Source organism: Pipistrellus hanaki (assembly GCF_964339955.1).
Source record: "Pipistrellus hanaki genome assembly, chromosome: 10".
Lineage (NCBI taxonomy): Eukaryota > Metazoa > Chordata > Mammalia > Chiroptera > Vespertilionidae > Pipistrellus > Pipistrellus hanaki.
The window spans coordinates 20,602,185-20,615,636 of NC_140512.1; the positions used below are offsets into that span (position 1 = coordinate 20,602,185).

At 38.9% G+C, this 13,452-nt stretch overlaps 1 pseudogene across 1 annotated transcript; it reads left to right on the top strand.

The window, feature by feature from the left end:
- Positions 1 to 441: 441 nt before the first annotated feature.
- On the top strand, positions 442 to 12,317 carry LOC311629339 (tyrosine-protein kinase Fer-like; annotated as a pseudogene). The gene is made up of 3 exons: positions 442 to 476; positions 1,344 to 1,583; positions 11,790 to 12,317. The product of its transcript is annotated as a tyrosine-protein kinase Fer-like (transcript).
- Positions 12,318 to 13,452: the final 1,135 nt, after the last annotated feature.

Sequence of the window (13,452 nt, forward strand, 5' to 3'; positions counted from 1 at the left end):
TCTAAGTCTTAGAGCACATGTGTCAAACACAAGGCCCGTGGGCCAAATCCAGCCCGCCAGGCCTTGCAATGTGGCCCGCACCGCGCTGTCATCACTGCACTCCGCTGTCAGTTTATGACATTGTCAGTTTATGACTGTTCAGTAAACCATCCGGCCCGCGATTTAGGTTGGATTTTAGATTTTGGCCCCTTCTCTGATTGAGTTCGACACCCCTATCTTAGAGTCTCAGAGAACAAAAATTTTCCTTTCTTCACTGTGGTGTCTCTAGCCTGGCATATTAGACTCTCAATTGGTATTTGCGGGACACATGTATATGCAGTAAGACTTGTTTTTGACATGCTTGTGACAGAGTTTTTATGTTTAATAATAAGATTTAAGATATATAAGTGATTTGGTTTATTTTACTGAGCAGGATGATTTCTTTCCTGGGTCCTTGTCCAGATGGATTCGAAGAATGAAGCCACGGACAAAAGGTGGTAGGTGAAAAGGTGAAAAGAACAGCAACTTTATTGCAAGCAAATACTACTTCTAAAACCTTAATCCTGAATTCTGAAACCTAAAACTCTGCTTCCCTTGGCACAGGGGGCAGAGGGGTCACCTAAGGAATGTGTCCTCTAAGTTCCTAATCCCAAAACTCTTCCCTCCTGGAGGGACAGAGACATTCCCTGAAGAAGGGTGACCGCAGCTTTCTTTGTCTTAAGGCATTAAATAGGCTGGAGATCTTAGCCCTGTAATCAGCTCCCGTGACCCCCCCATCTGCACTTTTCCTCTGTTTGGTCATCTTATCTGTTTAGGCTGGAGTCACTTTCGATTTTATCTTGTAGCTTTCTCTCAATTGTGCTGGCCTGGGGATGTTTATCTTACCGCTCTCCCAGCTGCTCAGGTCAGGGCTACTTTTGATCTAACTTATGGTCACTTTAATTGCTCAGGCCAGAGGTACCTCTGTCCTTGGTTTAAGGCTGTTTGAATTGCTCAGGGCAGAAATGTTTCCATCTGCCTGGACCCTTCCCTCCTAAGGCATTTCTCCATCCTCTGTACAAGTAAGATAAGCACCCTGGCGTCTTCAAGTCCCCATCCCTGCATTCCTCTCCCGTGGACCTTTTTTATTTCCTAAACCTTCCTAATTCAGCTAGTTTGCTAGCCCTTTCCTAAACAACCTAAAACGTTTTACATTTTCCTTTGGATCTTTGTGAATTTTTAGTAGATAAGTGGAATTATAGATAAATCCTGATAATTACACATTTTTTTACCTATAAAAATGGCATTTTTGTGTTTCAATTGAAAAACCACTGACATACTTAATGGGAACATAATTATGTCAACATTAAATTTTTTTAATAAAGGAAAGAGAAAAAGGGACTAGGCAATGGCGTAGGGAAGGAAGCAGGAGAGGAGGGCTTGGCTCCAGAGTCAGAGGAACGTGGGGCCATCCACAGCCTTGCCATCACGGATCAAGGTTCAGGCAAATCTGGGTCTGAGGAGGTGTCCAGGTGGGGATCCGCTCTCCAGTCCCTGGACCGAGCTGCACAGCGCCAGCAGCAACAGTACTCTAGGGAGGTTACATTGACACCCAGCATGTTCAGGTGTGGATCATGGTGACACATTGAAAGGCGGTGATTTACTGCTTTGTGGGGCATGGGTGTGTATGATTAAGGGATGTAAGTGCAAGACTCCAAGATTTTCTTCCTTCCTGTCCCAGCGGGGATCTCTGAGGAGAGTGCTAGCTTCTGGTGTCACTATTCCATGTTTCTATTTTATGGAGACCTAGATCTTGATTTGGAAGTTCATGACAAAATGTTCAGCATCTGACTTGACATCGACATTACCAGCGAAGCCTCCAGAAATCACGAATCTACTTTCTGTCTCTACAAATTTGCTTTTTCTGGACATCTACTATAATAAAAGTGTGATATGCTAATTAGACCTGACATTAGCATATCACCGGACGACCTTCTGGACGAAGCCAGGGCTGCGAGGGCTGAGCCCCATGTATGAATTTCATGCATCAGGCCTCTAGTTTCATATAAATGGAATCATACAATTTGTCGATTTTTGTGTCTGGCTTCTTTTCGTTAATAGAGCGTTTTTAAGGTTCATTCATGTTCTTCTTTTCTTTTAGTGTGTATCAATGCTTCTTTCCTTTTTTATGACTGAATAGTACTCCATTTTGGAATGTAGCACATTTTGTTTATCCATTCATTAGTTGATGGACACTCATCAATTAATGGTTGTTTCCACTTTTTGGCTATTTTGAATAATAACACTTTGAATATTAGTGTGGATGTATGTTTTCAGTCCTCTTGGGTATATATCTTGGAGTGAAATAACCGGATCAAAGGATAATTCTATACTTAAAATTTTGAGGGAACTGTCAAATTGATTTTCAAAGTGGCCAATCCATTTTACATTCCCATTAGCAATGTATGTGGGTTCCAATTTTCCACATCCTCCCCAACATTTGTTATTGTCAGTCATTTTTTATTAAAGCAATCTTAGCCAATGCAAAGCAAAAAACAACAAAACAAAACAAAAATTAAGAAAAGAAAAAAAAGAAAAGCCACTGATATAAATTTAATAATGCATAATTCTAAGAATATGAAAAAATAATAATGCTATATTATATTGGAAAAATATATCAGCCATGCTAATGATCTCTGATAATAGCCAAAAGTTTATTTTTTTCTGATTGGACCAGAAAATTTAGTGTGAGATATCCTAAAATCTTATTAAAATTTAAATTTCTGAGACCCTATTAATTGAGATTCTGACTAGATAATAAAGTCTGAATTCCTTGGCCTGGCAAACAAGGCCCTTTAAATCAGCTCATCACTTCAGTGTGGTACCTATCACCATCTCTTCACTCCATTTAACTCCCATTACTTTCAATCACACATTACATATTCTTTATTTTAATCTTATTTTATTAAAATTTTTATGTTAGTGTCTGTCTTTGTCATCTCTATCTGAAGTTCCGAATGAAGTTTGTCAAATTAATAACTTTTCTAAGCCATTTCTGCACAGATTTATTTTTTAATGTATTATCTCTCTCCCCTTGTAGCTAATAAAATTGTCAGTGGCAGGACCATTCACTGGCATTTACTAAAATTCTGGTAAATTTAAAAATTTTATTGAATTGCTGGCAAGTCAGGGTTGAGTTTATGATTGAAGGCAAGGGGTCCCCTCTATATGTAAAGACTGGTTTAGATTCTTAGTGTTTTATGTTTTAAATATATTGTTTTATATATATTAGTGGCCTGGTGCATGAAATTCATGCATGGGGGGTGGGAGTGTCCCTCAGTCAAGCCTGCACCCTATCCAATCTGGGACCCCACAATTAGACTGGCAATTAGACATCCATCTTGCTATCTGAGACTGCTGGCTCCTAACCGCTCACCTGATTCCTCCCCTGCCAGCCTGAACACCCCTAACCACCTCTGCCTCGGTCAGATTACCATGGTTTTGTCTGGAAGGATGACTGGAAGGTCTGCCAATGTAATTAGAATATTACCTTCTTATTATCATATATATATTTTAGAGAGAGAGGAAGGGGAAAATATATATATATATATATATATATATATATATATATATATATTTCTCTGCCAGCCCAGTCATCCCTAACCTCCTTGACTACATGGAGGCGGCATCTTGTGTGTTGGAGTGATGGTCTATTTACATATTACCTCTATTATATAGGATACTGTGTCATTTTAAGAGAGAAAAAGAATGATAGTGAGAGATAGAAGATAGAGAATGAGATAAGAGAGAGTGAAAGAGGCAGGAGAGAGAGAGGGGGGAACTAGGATTAAACTAAAAATCTAGCCCTGGCCATGTGACTTAGTTGGTTGGGCATTTTCTCTTTCTCTTTCTCTCTCTCAATGGTTGGGCATTTTCTCTTTCTCTTTCTCTCTCTCAAAGAAAGAGAGAGAGAGAAAGAGAAACATTGATATGGGAGAAATATCAATTGGCTTCTTCCTGCACAATTTCTGGAATGAGCCTGCAACTTGACCAGGAACTGAATCAGTAAACTTTTGGTGTACAGGAAAATGCCCAACCAACTAAGTCACATGGCCAGGGCTAGATTTTTAGTTTAATCCTAGTTCCCCCCCCCTCTCTCCTGCCTCTTTCACTCTCTCTTATCTCATTCTCTATCTTCTATCTCTCACTATCATTCTTTTTCTCTCTTAAAATGACACAGTATCCTATATAATAGAGGTAATATGTAAATAGACCATCACTCCAACACACAAGATGCCGCCTCCATGTAGTCAAAGATGTGGACATAAGATGGTTACCACAAGATGGCCAGCAAAGGAGGGCAGTTGGGAGGGGCCAGGCCTGCAAGGGAGGGCAGTTGGGGGCAATCGGGCCTGCAAAGGAGGACAGTTAGGGATGACTGGGCTGGCAGAGAAGGGGAGTTAGGGGCAATTAGGCCTGCAGGGGAAACAGTGGCGGGGGGGGGGGGGGGCATGCCTGCAGGAGAGGGCAGTTGGGGGTGACCAGGCCTGCAGAGGAGGACAGTTGGGATGGGATTCATGCCTGCAGGGGAGGGCAGTTAGGGATAACCAGGCTGTCAAGGAAAGGCAGTTAGGGATGTCCATCCTGCAGGGGAGGGCAGTTGGGGGCAACCAGGCAGGCAGGGGAGAGCAGTTGGGTATCAATCAGGCTGGCAGGGAAGTGGTTAGGAGATAATTAGGCAGGCAGGAAGGCTAGCAGTTGGAAGCCAGCAGTCCTGGATTGTGAGAGGGATGTCCAACTGCCCATTTAGGCCCAATCCTAAACAGGCAATCAAACATCCCTTGAGGGGTCCCAGATTGGATAGGGTGCAGGCTGTGCTGAGAGACACACACACATATCCCTATGCACAAATTTTGTGCACCGGGCCTCTGGTAAATGGACATTTTTCATTAATTTCTCAAGTGCTGTTTTTATCTCCCCCTTACATAGTTCTACAGCTCAACTTTGTCTTGATAGTTGTGACTTTTGTTTGTTTAATATAACGAATTTCTCATTACATTGTGAGTGTTTCTCTTGGTATTTGTGCTCAGTGTAAGAGGGAATTGACGTTTGGAAGCATGTCAAAACATTTGACCTATGATTTACAACATTTACTTAATAACACAAAAGATAACAAACAAAAAAACATGTTTTAGAGTCCCCTGAGATTTTCCCCATTAACGTCTAATTTTAGATTGTTTCAGTTCCTGCTATTAGCAGTCTTAGGAGCTGCTGGTTCACACAGTGCTTTCAAATTTACATGAGTAGGCAATGAGAACATATGGGACAAAAGTTCTGCTTTCATAGTCTCCATTTTAACCTTTCCCTTTAAAATTTAATCAGCAGGAGAGGAAATAAACACTTTTTATCTCCATTGTACAATGGAAGTGATCTCCTTCCTTTCCCCAGTGGTAGTCAAGTTCCAGATGGCTGCCTTGAACTGCAAATTTTAAATTAGGTTGACTCCTAAGAAAACTTGGCAGGTAAATTTATTTTCTTAAGTTTGTTTTCTATTGTCCCCTATTTTCCCCTAGACCCGGTCCCACCCCAGGCCTTTACCACACTACTGTCTGTGTCCATGGACTATGCATATATGGATGTAAGCTCTTTGTTTAATTTCTTCCTGCCTCCTCCCCCCCCACTCAGAGATCTGTTAATCTGTTCCATGCTTGTGGATATATTTTGTTCAGCAGTCTGTTATGTTTATGAGATTCCACAAGTTAATGAGATCATATGATATTTATCTTTCACTGACTAGCTTATTTCACTTAACTCCAGTTCCATATATTTTGTTGCAAAGAGTAAAATATCTTTCTTTTAAACAGTAACGTAGTATTTTATTCTGAAAATAAATGCACCACAGATTTTTTTATCTACTGTACTCACCTACTGTTGGGTACTTGGGTTATTTCTAGACCTTAGCTATTGTAAATAATGCCGCTGTGACCATGGGGGTGTGTATATTCTTTCTGACTGGTGTTTCAAGATATATTTCAAGAAATGGGATTTCTGGGTCAAAAATCAGTTTCATTTTTTAATTTTAGGGAATTCTGTATTGTTTTTCACAGTAGCAACACCATTATGCATTCCCACCGAAAGTGCACTAGGATTCCTTTTTCTCCACATCCGCACCAGCACTTGCTGTTTGTTGATTTATTGATGATAGCCATTTTGTCAGGTATGAAAGGAGGCAACAGTATGCAATGGAATAAAGACAGTATCTTTAATAAATAGTGTTGGGAATATTGGATAGATAAGTTTAAAAAAAATGAAACTAGTGTACTGATTTACACCATACACAAAAATAAATTCAAAATGGATAAAATACTTAAATGTAAGTCACTAAACCATAAAAACCTAGAAGAAAACACAGGCAGAAAAATCTCAAAACTTCTCCTAGGGCCGGGGTCGGCAAACTGTGGCTCGCGAGCCACATGTGGCTCTTTGGCCCCTTCAGTGTGGCTCTTCCACAAAATACCATGGCCTGGGTGAGCTTATTTTGAAGAAGAGGTGTTAGAAGAAGTTTAAGTTTAAACAATTTGGCTCTCAAAAAAAAATTCAATTGTTGTATTGTTGATATTTGGCTCTGTTGACTAATGAGTTTGCCGACCACTTTCCTAGGGCAAGAGAAACAAAGGAAAAACGAAACAAATGGAACTACATCAAACTAAAAAGCATCTGCACAGCAAAAGAATCCACTTCTGAAATGAAAAGCGAGCCCACTTTATGGGAAAACATATTTTCCAATGATGCATCTGATAAGGAGTGAATTTCCAAAATATATAAAGAACTTAATACCACTCAACAAAAGTAAGACAATCAATCAATTAAAAAATGGGCAAATGACCCAAATAAACACTTCTCTAAAGAGGACAGACAGATGGCCAATAGATATATGAAAAATACTCAATATCACTCATCATCAGAGAGAGACAGGTATTTTTTACCAAGTAAAGGACAAGTGTTTTTACTTTGGAGCCTCCAACTACCCCCACCCCCACCCCCTCCAGCCTGGTTGTCGCATGCAGCCTGCTGTTCAGTTCTCTGTCCGGTTGTTGCAGTCATTACGGCCCCTGACTTTTATATATTAGGATGATACATAATATATTTATATTACTATCTTATTTAATAGGATTGTCCTATAAAACTATTATTTAAATTGAGAAGATTGAAACTTAGGAGTTTAAACTAGCTTGCCTAGTTTCACAAAGAAGCCAGAATTTCCAACTCTGAAGCCCAAGTGTGTAAGCTGATGCTCTTGTTTCTCCAATATTCCCTCTCCACATACCATCTCCCAGTATATATACAACCTAAGTATGAGGGAGGACTGGGCCTCAGTAATAAACATGTGCTCAGTTATGAAAAGTCTATCTTGCTTACTGGAAAAGCACTCAACTCAACAGTGCTCTTTAAGTAGGGTTTTTCACTCTATTTTGTACTTACTGGGTTCTAGTCCTCTTTTCTGTGTCTGTTTTATATTTGTTTGCTTTCTGGTTCTCCTGCCCATTTTCCCTCCACCTATTCCATCCTTTATCTTCAAACCATCCAATCTGCCATGGTGAAAACCAGAAAGCTTCCCCCCATCCCCCTTGAGTTCTCAGTAGCTATGACACAATGTTAAGTTTATTTAGTCCCAAAATTTGAATTTGAAAATTTGTTGTTGTTAACCATTACCTGAGAATGTTTTTTCATTGATTTTTTAGAGAGAGTGGAAAAGAGTGAGAGACAGAGAGATAGAAACTTTGATGACTCACACCGATTAGTTATCTCCTACACACTCCCTGACTCGGGCCAGGACTCGAGTCCTGCAACCAAAGTATGAAGTATGTAATACGTGCCCTTGACTGGAATTGAACCCGGACACTCTCCAGTCCTTGGGCCAATGTTCTCTCCACTGAGCCAAACCAAACAAGTTTCTAATTTTTATAGGTGGTTAGGAATACCTCATTAAGAGATTACAATAGGCTCTTCTTAAGAAATTGTGTAAATTTGCATTGAAGAAATGAAACACCAATTATGTTTTTATGTGTGTATAAGGTGCTCAGGATCAAACATTATATGGTTGCCATGAGAAAGAATGCTTATCTCTCCTCAAAACAGTTGACAGAAAAATATTGTACTTCTTTGTGCATCTTAAATCTTTGTAAGAGTGAAACCAGATGGAAAAAGTAAATGTTTGAGGCAAGAATGTATAAATTGGAAAATTTTTTGGAAAAAGTACTTTGAGTATTAATTTTCATCTTTTATAGTACAGATATAGGGTCTCTAAGTTAAGCAGTTCTATAATGGAAGAACTGCTGCGCTATAAAGACACACTTATGGTGCAGGTCTTTTTCAGTGGGGCTTTGATGCTCACTGAGTCTGCTTCCTGAATGTGTCACTTATGGATGTAAGGAGTTGAAATCGGATGTCTCACACTGACCACTAGGTACACTGACTTCTGGATCTCCAATGGGGTACAGTTCAGCTACTGTCTGAGGCCATCCTGCAGGAGCTACAGTGAGAACCACAGTCTTCTCCTCCCTGCTTGGAACTTGGAGGCTTTGGAGCTGTCTGCACCAGGTTGCAAGTTTGCTAGGTTAAACAGCAATAGAGAAGCCACTGCTTGGAGCTTGGATGTGTTTGTAGATTGTGCGGGGCAGAGTCTCAGAACATCCCTAGGCTAGGACGTCAGCCATCTCTGCCTCTTTGACAGTCCCCGCATCTCATGCCCCAGGACAGCAAACAATTATTCTTGCGTGCAGCTCTGTAAGCAAGCAACCCTCACTTTCTGACCCAATGGCAGACAGTACAGCTTCTCCCCAGAAACTGGATTTCAGAGAGATTGGGAGCTTTTCGGGATGACGAAAGCAACACCCTCTGCTAGCCAGGATTTGCTGCCAGCCCGTATCGCATGTGTGCCTCCGTATCTCAATTTCTCAGCTCTTGTGAAATGCTCCTTTCTCTTTCAGTCTAGTTGTAGAGCTTCCACTCAGCCAGTGTTCCCGTGGTTCTGGGTGATAGATGTTTTGTCTTTTAGTTGTAGTTTTGGAATTGTTGTGCATGGCAGCAGTTAAGGTGTGTTTACCTACACAACCATCTTGGATCTGTTCTCCTTCAGTCCTTTAATTAACAACTGGTCAACATGTAATCACTGGAATAAAAATCAAGAGGAAAAGTCATCTTGCTATTTCCTGCCTTTCAATTAGGAATATAAGCAAACCTTTGGTAACTCTTCCTGTTCTCATAGCATTAGCCTTCATCCTAATGACCTAGAGATAACTTTTCCTGATTTTTTTCTGCAAGAGTAAGTCAATGACAATTTCTCCTATAGAGACTGGATTGCTATGGAAATCGGGACTGTTTATTTCTCAAGATTCTATTCTTAAATGATTACTTTGAATGCTTTACATGTGCTAAGTAATCTATCAGGAGATGAAGCACTTATAATTTATAAGAATAAAATCAACACTACTCTATAATATACTAACGTATCTGTTTTTCTTGCTTTTACCATCTCTGGGCAACAAATCCTGAATGAATTGATCACATAGCATTTCTAATGGAAATAATTAAAGGGCTCAACATTATTTGTTGCAGATGAATAAACATTTAGTGTGAAGTAAGACATTTATAAAACTAAGTTAGAAAGACTTTCCATATTGTAAAACTATGTGGTAAGTTCTAATGTAACTTCTAGATACTCATTTCTCAATGACTATTCATTTATGAGACCAAATTCATTCTTATATATTTAGTAATTTATTCCTTTATTATCTATATTTCTTCATCTGGCCAACTTCCTCATCTGTAATGATATTTTTGTTTTGTTCAATTTACTTAATCTTATGACCACTAATTCTCTCATGACTCAGAGTCCCATGATATGCACATGTTTGTAATGTGATATGTGTGCTTATGGAATTTGGGGATAAGTGACTGTCGATTTCCCTTATCTAAAAATTCAGAAACAATGTATTTTTTAAAAAAATTAATTATACTTTACATTTAATATTATTTTTATTAGTTTTAGGTATATAGTATAGTGGTTAGGTATTCATATACTTTACAATCAGATTAAAATATTAATAGATACTTTTTGGGTGTAAAAATGGTCTGATAGGGAATGATGCTATCAACAGATATCTTCATTTATCTATAAAATTGTCAATAGTTTATGGAAATTTTTAATTTTCTTTTTTACAACCTTAGAGCAAGTAAGGGAGAGACAAAAAGAAACATATCAATGTGAGAAAGAAACATCAATTGGTTGCCTTCCATATGCTCCCCAACTGGGGATCAGACCCACTAGTCAGGCATATACCCTGAGCAGGAATCAAACTGGCAATATTTCTGTGCACTGGATGACATACTTAACCAACTGAGCCATTCTGGCCTGGTTGAACATTTTTTTTTTTCTTCTGAAAAATTTTCACTAGTTTCTAAAGTTAAGACTATTTCCTTTTAGTGTTTTATTTTTATTTTTGTATATTTATGTTATTTTTTTCACTAATTCCTTATAAAATTAATTTAACTCATGGGCAACATGTGCTAGATAGATATCTCTGTTTTTAAATAATTATGCAAGATATTAGGTATTATGGACTGAATATGTCTTCCAAATGTTTATATGTTAAAGCCTTAATCCCCACTGTAACGATATTTGGAGATGGGGTCTTGGTGAGGTCCCTAGGTTTAGATGAGATCTGAGGGCAGAGCCCCAGCATGGAATTAACGCCCTTATAAGATGACGAGACCTGAGCTCTTTCTCCCCAAGAAGGTTTATTTCAGGACCTCACCAAGAACTTAACCATCCTGACACCTAATCTCAGACTTCCAGGCTCTAGACTGTGAGAAATAAACTGTTAATTCAGCTACCCAGTCTCTGGTAAAATGTTATAGTAGCTTTACCTAACTAAAATATTAGGGCTTAGTCTCTGAGTGAGTGTCTTTTTTTTTTTTTTTTTTTTTGAGTTGTTTATATTATATACATATATGAGCGAGGCATGCATTAAGCTCACATGGAGCTTATAATCTAGTAAGCAAAAACCAACCTATATACAGCAATTTACTACAATTGACTCAAACCAAAATTGAGCTAGTATGAGAGCCACATCCCATCCACCATGAGAAGAAAAAGAAAAAAGAAGAAGAAGAAGAAGAAGAAGAAGAAGAAGAAGGAGGAGGAGGAGGAGGAGGAGGAGGAGGAGGAGGAGGAGGAGGAGGAGGAGGAGGAGGAAGAGGAGGAGGAGGAAGAGGGGGAGGAGGAGGAGGAGGAGGAGGAGGAGGAGGAGGAGGAGGAGGAGAAGAAGAAAGAAGAAGAAGAAGAAGAAGAAGAAGAAGAAGAAGAAGAAGAAGAAGAAGAAGAAGAAGAAGAAGAAGAAGAAGAAGATTAATTAACAAGGAAGGAGAAAGAGAAAGAGAAAGAGAAAGAGAAGGAGAAGGAGAAGGAGAAGGAGAAGGAGAAGGAGAAGGAGAAGGAGAAGGAAAGGAGAAGAAGAAATGGAGGAGAAGAAGGAGAAAGAGCAGGAGAAGGAGGAGAAATTTGGGTGGTGACAACTGGCTCCAGTGTATGAAGTGCTTCAGTTTGTCAGGTTCCAGCTCACGTTTGCTGGTTAGACTTATGATCATTCCTGTGAGGCTTCACTGAGTGTTTTATCAAATTTCTTTCTCATTCCTCATGTGTAATCCTTCAACATGGACATGCTACTTTGGCTAAGATATGGCCAGAAATGAATAGTAGTGAGACATGTGCTGATTAGAAGACTCACTTATGTAGTATGGAGCATAAGACAGTGTTATTGAACACTGAGGTTTGGGAGTGACCTGAAGAATTAACATGAAGCTGTGTTAAAATTGCAAGACTTGGAATTATGGTTATGGGAACATTAAAGAAATGTATGGCCCTGAGGATAAAAAGTGATAAAAAAAAATATGCATCTACTTTACAGTACCTTTGTAATCAAATTGATAAGGTAAGTACTAGCCAAATAAATTATGTCAGCAATGTATTTAATGTCTTGACTTATGATTCAGTGGATGTAACAATTTGGTAGAAAAACGTAGACACATACAGAGGGCCTTAATTCTAGACCTTTACACAGTCTCTCGCATGATTATCAAAGATAAGCAGCAGGTGAAGAAATGTTATATATGTTTCATCTGCAGATAGAGGTAGAGATGATCAAATACAGAAGCAGATAAATTAAAATCTAGCTAGCTATAGACAATTAATAAAAGAAATTAATTCTGCCAAAGAGAAATATAAAGAAGCGTTAGCTAAAGGGAAAGAAACTGAAAAGGCCAAGAAACATTACTACAAAACCACATGCATTGCCTAGTTAAGTAGGTATTGGCATTGAAAGTGGCACAATTTCATCAGAATCAGTATTATGACACCATACTTTCTCTACTTATGAACACCTTACACAAGATGCAAGCATAAATTATAAAAGCACTAACTGGCATTTTTTATTAATACAGCCATATAACTTGTCTTGTTACAGAGGAAATAGTGAATGTTCATAAAGAGATTCAAATGTTGGTTTGAGTAGGTAGACCATACCACAGGATACAATAAATACAAAACATCAGCTGCTCAAGAGCAAGAAATTGAGTTTAATACTGCCATACTAGAAAAAAAATAAAAATCTTTAGGCAAATAAAATTATGTGGAGTAATTTAACAGCACAAAGTTTGCAAGTAATGCTGAGAACTTCAGCAGAGGAACTTATGCAGAACAGCAGATGCATTTAAACGAGGAAGAAGGCTGTCCTGGAGCTAGAGAAAAGAATTAAGGGTTCTTCTAAGCCCTATGTAAAGAAGTGTGATATTGTGCTTCTTTCTTTATTTTTTTTTATCCTCCTCCAAGGATAGATATGCTTATTGATTTTAGAGGGAGGGGAAGAGAGAGGGAGAGAGAGCTACACCTTCTGGAGAGGCCCGCATATAGGTGTGTGCCCTGATAGGGAATGAAACCTGCAATCTTGGGATGTACAGGATGATGTTCCACCCAACTGAGCAACATGGCCAGGACTGATACTGTGCTTCTGATGAGCCATAAAGAGACACTTAAACAGCTGAAATAGTCATTGTAGCAGCTGAGGTGCAGAGGCCAAATTTACAGCACAGAAAGAATTACTAGAGTAAATAATTCAATAAAATGATGGAAAAGAGCCACCTCTGGTAATAAATTATGAATAAGATGCATGATCAGGTACATTTATTGAAAGGAAGGAGATGCTATTTAAATTTGAGTCTATTTATCATTCAATTTCTTTTTTTTCTTTTAAATATATTTTATTGATTTTTTACAGAGAGGAAGAGAGAGGGATAGAGAGTTAGAAACATCGATGAGAGAGAATCATCGGATCAGCTGCCTCTTGCACACCCCCTACTGGGGATGTGCCTGCAACCAAGGTACATGCCCTTTGAGCGGAATCGAACCCGGGACCTTTCAGTCCGCAGGTCGACTCT